This window comes from Elephas maximus, chromosome 7, assembly GCF_024166365.1.
Source record: "Elephas maximus indicus isolate mEleMax1 chromosome 7, mEleMax1 primary haplotype, whole genome shotgun sequence".
Lineage (NCBI taxonomy): Eukaryota > Metazoa > Chordata > Mammalia > Proboscidea > Elephantidae > Elephas > Elephas maximus.
The window spans coordinates 117,275,706-117,285,353 of record NC_064825.1 but is presented as its reverse complement, the minus strand read 5'-3'; the positions used below and the strand labels follow the sequence as shown (position 1 = coordinate 117,285,353).

The 9,648-nt window shown below is 39.3% G+C and overlaps 1 pseudogene; it reads left to right on the top strand.

Annotated features, from left to right (window-relative positions):
• Nucleotides 1–3,767: 3,767 nt before the first annotated feature.
• On the top strand, nt 3,768–9,648 carry LOC126080540 (olfactory receptor 5M8-like; annotated as a pseudogene).

Sequence of the window (9,648 nt, the reverse complement as noted above, 5' to 3'; positions counted from 1 at the left end):
AATTGAGTTCATTTTGTCTTCTATGCTCCTTAAATATTTGTTTGGCAGCAGATTATTGCCCAGTACAGAGGAACATTAAACCAAAGACTTTTTTAATTCATTGAAGAGAACAAACAGGGAAAGAAAAAGAGAGACACTCAAAATGAGAGAAAAAAAAAAAAAGTAGATTGACCCATATGTGTTGAATCCAAGTAGTGAGGGTTAACTAAGAATAAATTAATTAATTGAAAACGTACTCCAGACATAGTTTACAAGTACAGAAAATGAATTTTTACAGAAATTTAGTATCGTAGTTACCTAGTGCTTCTATAACAGAAATACCGCAAGCATCTGATGGTTTTGAAAAAGAGAAATTTACTCTCTTACAGTTTATGAGGTTACAAGTCCAAATTCATGGTACTAGCTCTAGGGAAAGGCTTTCTCCTTCTGTCAGCTCGGGGGAAGGTCCTCATCATCAATCTTTCCGTGTCCTAGGAGCTTCTCTGTACACGGAGCTTGGGTCCAAAGGATGCGCTCCCCTAGGTGCTCATCAACAGATGAATGGATAAACTAATTACAGTGTATACACACAATGGAATACTAAGCAACGATAAAGAACAGTGATGAATCCATGAAACACTTCACAACATGGATGAATCTGAATTGCATTATGCTTAGTGAAATTAGTCAGTCCCAAAAGAACAAATATTGTATGAGGCCACTATTATAAGAACTCATGAAAAGGTTTAAACACCGAAGAAAACATTCTTTGATGGTTAAGAGAGTGGGGAGTGAGGGAGAGGGTAATTCACTTACTTGATAGTAGACAAAAATTATCTTAGGTGAAGGGAAGGACAACACACAATATAGGGGAAGTCAGCACAACTGGACTAAACCAAAAGCTAAGAAGTTTTCTGAACACAATCAAACACTTCAAGGGACAGAGTAGCAAGGCCTGGGGTCTGAGGACCATGGTTTTGGGGGACATCTAAGTCAATCAGCACAAAAAGTTTATAAAGAAAATGTTTTGCATCCCATTTTGGTGAGTTTAGTCTGGGGTCTTAAAAGCCTGGAATTGGCCACCAAAGATGTATCAATTGGTCTCAACCCACCTGGAGCAAAGGAGAGTGAAGAACACCAAAGACACAAAGAAAATGTTAGTCCAAGGGCGGAAAAAAAAATCCGTTGCTGGCAAGTCAATTCCTACTCATAGTGACCCTATAGGACAGAGTAGAACTGTCCCATAGGGTTTCCAAGGAGCACCTGGTGGATTCCAGCTGCCGACTTTTTGGTTAGCAGTCATAGCACTTAACCACTAAGCCACCAGGGTTCCCAAAGGGCTACATAAACAAGAGACTCCATCGGCCTGAGACCAGACAAACTACATGGTGCCTGGCTACCACCGATGACCACCCGGACAGGGCACACAACAGGGAGTCCCTGACGGAGCAGGAGAAAAGTGTGGTGCAGAACTCAAATTCACATAAAAAGGCCATACTTAACAGTCTGACTGAGACTAGAGGAACCCCAGAAAACTTGGCCCACAGACTCTCTGTTAACCCAGAACTAAAATAATTCCCTAAGCCAACTCTTCAAAGATTTGTCTGGACTATGAGACATAAAATAATACTCTTGAAGAGTGCTTCTTAGTCATAAACTAATAGTCATGAGGAACGTCCTTCTCAGTTCAAGTCAATACACAAAACTAAATGGGCAGCTCTAGTCCCGAGGTGGGAAGAGAAGGCAGAAAGGGATAGGGGCTGGTTGAATGGACACAGGAAACCTAGCGAGGAAAGGGAGAGTGTGTTGTCACATTATAGGCATTGAAAATAGTGTCAATTAACAATAAGTTTATAAATTTTTGTATGAGAAATTAACTTGAACTCTAAAAGTTCACCTAAAGCAGAATAAAAAATAAAATGTTAAAAAGTAAAGATGTCACTTTAAGGACTAAGGTGTGCCTGACTCAAGTTAAGGTGTTTTCAATCATCTCATATGCATGTGAAAGATGTACAATGAATAAGGAAGGAAGACCAAAGAATTGATGCTGTTGACTTATGGTGCTGACAAAGGATATTGAATATACCATGGACTGCCAGAAGAATAAACTAATCTGTCCTGGAAGAAGTACAGTTAGAATGCCCCACAGAACAAAGATGGTGAGACTTTGTCTCAAATATTTCGGGCATGCTATCTTGCAGGATGAGGCCCTGAAGAAGGACATCATGCCTGGTAAATAGAGGGTCAACTTAAGAGACGAAGACCCTGAAAGAGTTGGACTGACACAGTGGCTGCAACAATGGGCTCAAACATAATGATTGTGAGGATGGTAAGGGACTGGGCAGTTTTTCCTTCTGCTGCACATAGGGTTGCTATGAGTAGACATTGACTCTACGGCACCTGCCAACAACAGCAACTACTGCTAAGAAATTCAATAAACATACAAGATATAAAGTATCCAAGGAAAATAAAGAATTACAGACATTACCTCAATAATTTGCATAATTTTGGTTCCCCAATTGCTTTCATTTGCTCTTTGCCTTTTAATAAACCAATCAAAACAAAGTAAAACATATAATACAAAGAGCTTAAAATACTCCACAAGTTTTTCAAATGAGAGCATGCTCACAATAATGATACCATGTAGAAGGTTATGCTTTTGCTGCATTGGCAGCCAAGTGTAGTGAGTGAGTGATGAGATTTCTTTAGAATGTGGTCCATTCCATTGTATAATAAAGGTGGTAAAGGCAATGCATGACAAGCTGTGTATGTGGTCATCGGCAAGAAGGAAGAAGACATAGGAGAGATGCGAAGCCATTGCCAAACTCCCGTGTTAAAAGGCTCTTGTCTCTTTTCTGTCTTTTAATTGGGAAATTTTAATTAACAGCATTGATTGATTCATCTTTTTTTTTAAGACATGCTATAGGGAAATGGAACCCACTGTATGAAAAAAAAAAAAAACACAAATTTCCCTCAACTGTATTTTTGAAGGCATGTTGATTTTTCTACTTCTTTATACGTTTTGTTGTTATCGTTGATTCCGACTCACCGGAACCTAATAGGACAGGATAGAACTATAGGGTTTCCAAGGCTGTCGTCTTTATGAAAGCAGACTGCACCTTTCTTCTGCAGATCTGTTGGTGGATTTGGAACACCGACCTTTCGTTTATCAGCCAGTGGTTAACCACTGTGCCACCAGGACTCCTCCATGTTATAGGTAGTGGTGTTTATTCTCTGTGTGTTAGGAACCAGCAAAGGTGTTATTATTAATACTCGTTATCCAATTTCTCATTTGGCAGGAATGTGTAGGGTTAAGAGATGATTCAATGATCACACAGGAAAGAGTCTGATTGGTTGTATGAGAAGTACTAGAGCTCATATTAGAATTTCTATTTCTTATACAGATTAAACAGAGGGGAAAAAGAACACTAAAATATCCTGGGATGGTTGTATGGGTCTCCCACATGTTTAGAATTTTAATTCTCAAAGAAACCACTGGGACAATATTTTACAGGTAAGAGTGCTGAAGCTCAGAAAGGTTGAGTAATTTTCTGAAGTTATACATCTAATATGTAGCTCCTTTGTAATTTTTTAAACCAAATTTGCCAAGTTCCAAAACCAGTGAGTTGATTTTGTGATATGAATACCAGTGCTAAGGAGATTGGAAACATTTTATTTAGCACATACTCATTTTTAAAATTTTGGAAAGCACAAAGACACATTGGCACATACCTTTTTAAGGAAGAAGGAATATCAGGATAGGGAATGAACACACAGAAAGGTAAAACATGATATTTCAGTATTTTCCAGCAGAAGATAAAGAAAAGGTAGTGAGATCTACTTTTTCCATAGGTATATATGGAATCCTTGGTGAAGCAAATGGTTAACATGTTTGGCTGGTAACTGAAAAGTTGAAGTTTCGAGTCCACCTAGAGTGTCTCAGAGAAAAGACCTGGTGATCTACTTTGGAAAAATTAGTCATTGAAAACCCTATGGCACACAGTTCTACTCTGACACATATAAGGTGGCCACTAGTAACAGCCGACTCAACAGCAACTATGTATAAACACGTACATGTTGTGTTGTTCAGTGCTGTCCAGTCGGTTCCGACTCATAGCGACCCTATGCACAACAGAACAAAACACTACCTGGTCCTGAGCCATCCTTACAATCGTTGTTATGCTTAAGCTCATTGTTGCAGCCACTGTGTCAATCCACCTCGTTGAGGGTCTTCCTCTTTTCTGCTCACCCTGTACTCTGCCAAGCATGATGTCCTTCCCCAGGGACTCATCCCTCCTGACAACATGTCCAAAGTATGTAAGACGCAGTCTCGCCATCCTTGCCTCTAAGGAGCATTCTGGTTTTACTTCTCCCAAGACAGATTTGTTTGTTCTTTGTAAGTCCAAGGTATATTCAATATTCTTTGCCAATACCACAATTCGAAGGTGTCAATTCTTCTTCGTTCTTCCTTATTCGTTGTCCAGCTTTCACATGCATATGATGCAATTGAAAATGCCATGGCTTGGGTAAGGTGCACCTTAGTCTTCAAGGTGACATCTTTGGTCCTTAACACTTTAAAGAGGTCCTTTGCAGCAGATTTACCCAATGTATTGATAATTATTGGCGATTGGAATGCGAAAGTTGGAAACGAAGAAGAAGGATCAGTAGTTGGAAAATATGGCCTTGGTGATAGAAACAATGCCGGAGATTGAATGATAGAATTTTGCAAGACCAACGGCTTCTTCATTGCAAATACCTTCTTTCACCAATGTAAAAGGCAACTATACACGTGGACCTCACTAGATGGAACACACAGAAATCAAATTGACTACATCTGTGGAAAGAGACAATGGAAAATCTCAAAATCATCAGTCAGAGCAAGGCCAGGGGCAGAATGTGGAACAGACCATCAATTGCTCATATGCAAGTTCAGGCTGAAACTGAAGAAAATCAGAACAAGTCCACGAGAGCCAAAATATGACTTTGAGCAAATCCCACCTGAATTTAGAGACCATCTGAAGGATACATTTGACACATTGAACACTAGTGACCAAAGACCAGACCAACTGTGGAATGACATCAAGGACGTCACCCATGGAGAAAGCAACAGGTCATTGAAAAGACAGGAAAGAAAGAAAAGACCAAGAAGGATGTCAGGGGAGACTCTGAAACTTGCTCTCAAATGTCTAGCAGCTGAAGCAAAAGGAAGAATTGATGAAGTAAAAGAACTGAACAGAAATTTCAAAGGTCCCCTCGAGAAGACAAAGTAAAGTATGATAATGACATGTGCAAAAAACTGGAGATGGAAAACCAAAAGGGAAGAGCACATTTGGCATTTCTGAAGCTGAAAGAACTGAAGAAAAAATTCAAGCCTTGAGTTGCAATAGTGAAGGATTCTATGGGGAAAATATTAAACACCACAGAAAGCACCAAAAGAAGATTTAAGGAACGCATATATATGAACCTACAAATATGTAGATCTAGCCTTCTGTGGCCCCAGTGATATACAGAGAGAGAGAGAGAGAGAGGGAGAGAGAGAAATAATGCACACAAACACAAATCGAGAGATGTTGTCTTAGTCATCTAGTGCTGTTATGACAGAAATACCACAACTGAATGGCTTTAACAAAGAGAAATTTATTTTCTCACAATCTAGTAGGCTAGAAGTCCAAGTTCAGGATATCAGCTCCAGGGGAAGGCTTTCTTTGTGAGCTCTGGAGGAAGGTCATTCTTCCCGCGGACTAGGTCTTCTCCCTGCAGGAACCCTGGATCCAAAGGACTTGCTCTGCTCCCAGCACTGCTTTCTTGGTGGTATGAGGTCCCCATCTCTCTCTTTACTTCCTTTTCCTTATATCTCTTGTAAGATAAAAGGTGGTACAGAACACATCCCAGGGAAACTCCTTTTACTTTGAATTAGGGATGTGACCAGAGCAAGGGTGTTACATCTCAACCTAATCCTCTTTAATCACAGGCAGAGATTATGATTTATAACACAGAGTAAAATCACAAAATGTAGGACAACCACACAATCCTGGGAATCATGGCCTAACAAAGTTGACACATATTTTTGGAGGACACAGTTCAATTCATGACAGATGCCAATACGTCATCCTTCTACAAACGATACCTCCTATTAAAAAAAAAAAAAAAAAAAAAATTTATTATATGAAAAGCTCTTCAGTTTTGCAAAACATCTCAATGTGTTCACTACGCAAAGCTGAATTACAGCTAAGCTTAAACATATGAGCCAACAAAAGGTGAACTGCTCTGAATAATATGGATTAGAAAAAGTGGACTTCTTGAGACAGGTGAGAAATAGGAGGGAAGAAAATAGAGGGCGATGCTGCGAGGTGGAAATTGAGAGTTGTAAAACACCCAGTGAAAAATCCCCTGTGGCTGAAGTCCAGGTGGGGATTTAAAGGATAAATATGTCTAATGTCTAAATTGGAATTTTTACTTTTTTTGTAATAAATGTCTTTCACCTGCCTTCCATAGAGTTGTCATGCCATGTGGCATGTGTGCTTGTGTATTTGAGAATATTTTGTGTTTCTTAATGGCATGGAGCCCTGGAGGCACAGTGATTAAGAGCTGGGTTGTTAACTAAAAGGTCAGGAGTTCATATGCACCAGCCACTCTCTGAAAAACTTATGGAGCAGTTCTACTCTGTCTTATACATAGGGTTGCTATGAGTTGATTTCACTCAATGGCAATGGGTTTGGTTTTTCTATTTGTTTTTATGGCATGGAATATATGAAAAGGAGGTTCAAGGCAATTTTAAGGTTTCAAGAGGCTGACATACGGATTAACTGAGTATTATCATAACAATTTGTAAGTCATAGCATAGCCCTTGGACATAAACCCTGAGAGGTTAACTTAATTCTAATTAATAATCATCACTGCAATTAGTTTTATGTGTAGAGCAGTCAACTCTATAGTAACATTGAACTCTGATCCTATAGTGTAAGTATTAGCTGAATAATGAGTTCAGTTTTTGTGAGGACAAAGCTAGATAACAGTCACTTAAATTAGAAGTTTATTTCTCATTTATGTAAAATTCTGAGCTGGCATATCAGTTCATCTCTGCAAAGATTTTGGGAACTCTGATCTACTCATTCTTATTTTTCTGCTATCTCTAAAGAGTTGATCTCGTTCATGTGATCTAGCATAGCTCAACACCACACCCTTACTCCAGCTAGTGGGCAGGCAGACAGAGGAAGTAGAGAGTAAGTGCACTTTGTAAAGAAATGAATAAAAACTGCACACTTCTCTTTTCATCATATTCCATTGGCGACATCCTACTCTTTGGCTATAGCAAGCCTAGCTTGACATCAAAGACTGAAAAGCTGGTGTGGTTTTTTTTTTTTTTTTTTTTTTAGCCCTCGTGGTGCAGTGTTTAAGAGATACTGCTGTTACCCAAAAGGTAGGCAGTTCGAATCCACCAGCTACTCTTTGGAAACTCTTTGGGGCAGTTCTACCCTGTCTTGTGTGGTCACTACGAGTCAGAATCAACTCCATGGCAACGGGTTTGGCTTTTTTGTTTTTGTTTTCTCAGAGCTGCTGCATTAAGACCACGTCTGGGTCCTAAGAGCTAGCACTACCCTGGATACATGGGAGGTGTCGGTTTCTAACCCAGGCTCTGTCAAATCCAGTGTCTGGCCCCGGACTATCATTTTGCTCTTCAATCTCAGTTTTCACAACTGGAGATTAACATGCTGGCCTGTATCATCTCTATGTTCTAGTTCAGGTCTGATGCTCTGAAAGATTAGATTCTCCAAAGTTTATTGGATTAATTGTAAAAAAAAAAAATTAGAACATTTTGAAAGCTGTTTTCATGTATATTGGTATCTGTTCATGAGAAAATGTTTTCAAATATTCAGCTTTTCAAGGAATTCTCTTTTCTTCTGTTTTTTCCAAACGAGCAGCTAGTCACTCTAAAATAAGAAGTAGTGATTTCATGATATCTTACAGAGAATGAATGAAGATGTATCTTTTAATTTATTACTTAGTGTGCATATGCAAGAAAATCTAAGGGATTTTATCTGTTGTGGCCTGAAAGAAATAATTGTTATTAGGAAAAGTACTTCGGTACAACGTGCTCTACTTTGCTCAAGTTTTCTGGTAAATTCATTTAGGTAAGTGATGGGTATTTTTCTGTTTTCTTATTTCTTGGCATTCAGTGGTAAAAATTGTGGGAAAAGAAAAAAGATTGGTTTCATGTTAAAAAGTAAAATGGAGAAAATAAATTATATATGGAAATGGATAGGAAATATAACACTGGAAACTTCAAAAAAATTAAGGGGCAAAGAGAGATAAGAGGACAATTAGAAAAGAAAAATATCTGAATCTGAGTAGTCACAAAGACTCGGCAGCAGGTTTGAGTTTGCTAACTTTTAATTTGGTTCCATTTTTATTATTAGACCCTCATGGTGCAGTGGTGAGGCATTTGGCTGCTAACCGAAAGGTCAGCAGTTCAAAGCCACCGGCAGCTCCTTGAAATCACTATAGGGTAGTTCCACTCTGTCCTATAGGGTTGCTAGGAGTTGAAATCCACACTATGGCTAAGAGTTTTGGATTTTTATTAAACCACCATTTCTAGTGTCTCCTGCAGAAAAAATAGATTCATATAAAAGGGAAGAAAAAAATGCATAGAAAAAAATGATATTTAAAGAAAATATGAAAACATTTACCAATTAAAAATTTCTGTACAGGCCCAAAGTTCTCATTTCCCATCCAAGAAAATTCTGAGAAGTAACTTCACTTCAGTGAGTGAGTAAATAGTCCTGGGACTAGCCAGTCACCTGGAATTAGAGATTCTCTCCTTTCTGCTCTTTCTGGCCACTTACATGGTCACAGTGACAGGGAATCTGGGTGTGATTATACTCATCCCTGTTAATGCCCAGGTCCACACACATGTGCTTTTTCCTGAGCCACTTATCCTTTGTGGATCTGTGCTTCTCCACCAATCTGACTCCAAAGATGCTGGAGCTTCTCCTCTCAGAGAAGAAAACCAATTCCTATCCTGCTGGTTTAGTGCAGTGTTACTGCTTTATTTCCTTGGTCCATGTGGAGATCTATATCCTGGCCGTGATGGCCTTTGACTGGTACATGGCCATCTACAACCTTCTACTTTATGGCAGCAAAATGTCCAAGAGCATCTGTACATCCCTCATCATGGTTCCTTATGTGTATGGAGCTCTCACTGGCCTGATGGATCTACAGCCTGGCCTTCTGTGGCCACAATGAGATTAACCACTTTTACTGTGCTGATCCTCCAGTGAGATTAAGCTGTCTTGTTCTGACACCTACAACAAAGAGCTATCCATGTTTGTTGTGGCCGGTTTCAACTTCATCTATCCTCTCCTCATCATCCTCATTTCTTACATCTACATATTTCTGGCTACTTTGAGGATTCGATCTACAGAGGGTAGACACAAAGCTTTCTCTACCTGTTGTTCCCACCTGACAGCTGCTGCCATGTTCTATGCAGCATTTTTCTTCATGTGTCTCAGACCCCTGTCAGTGGAATCTGTGGGACAAGGGAAAATGGTGGTTGTGTGTTATACCACTGTGATCCCTATGTTGAATCCCATGATCTACAGTCTGGGGAACAAGGATGTGAAAGAGTTGTTAAGTAAAGGACTATTCAGAAGAAAATTGCCTTCTAAATAA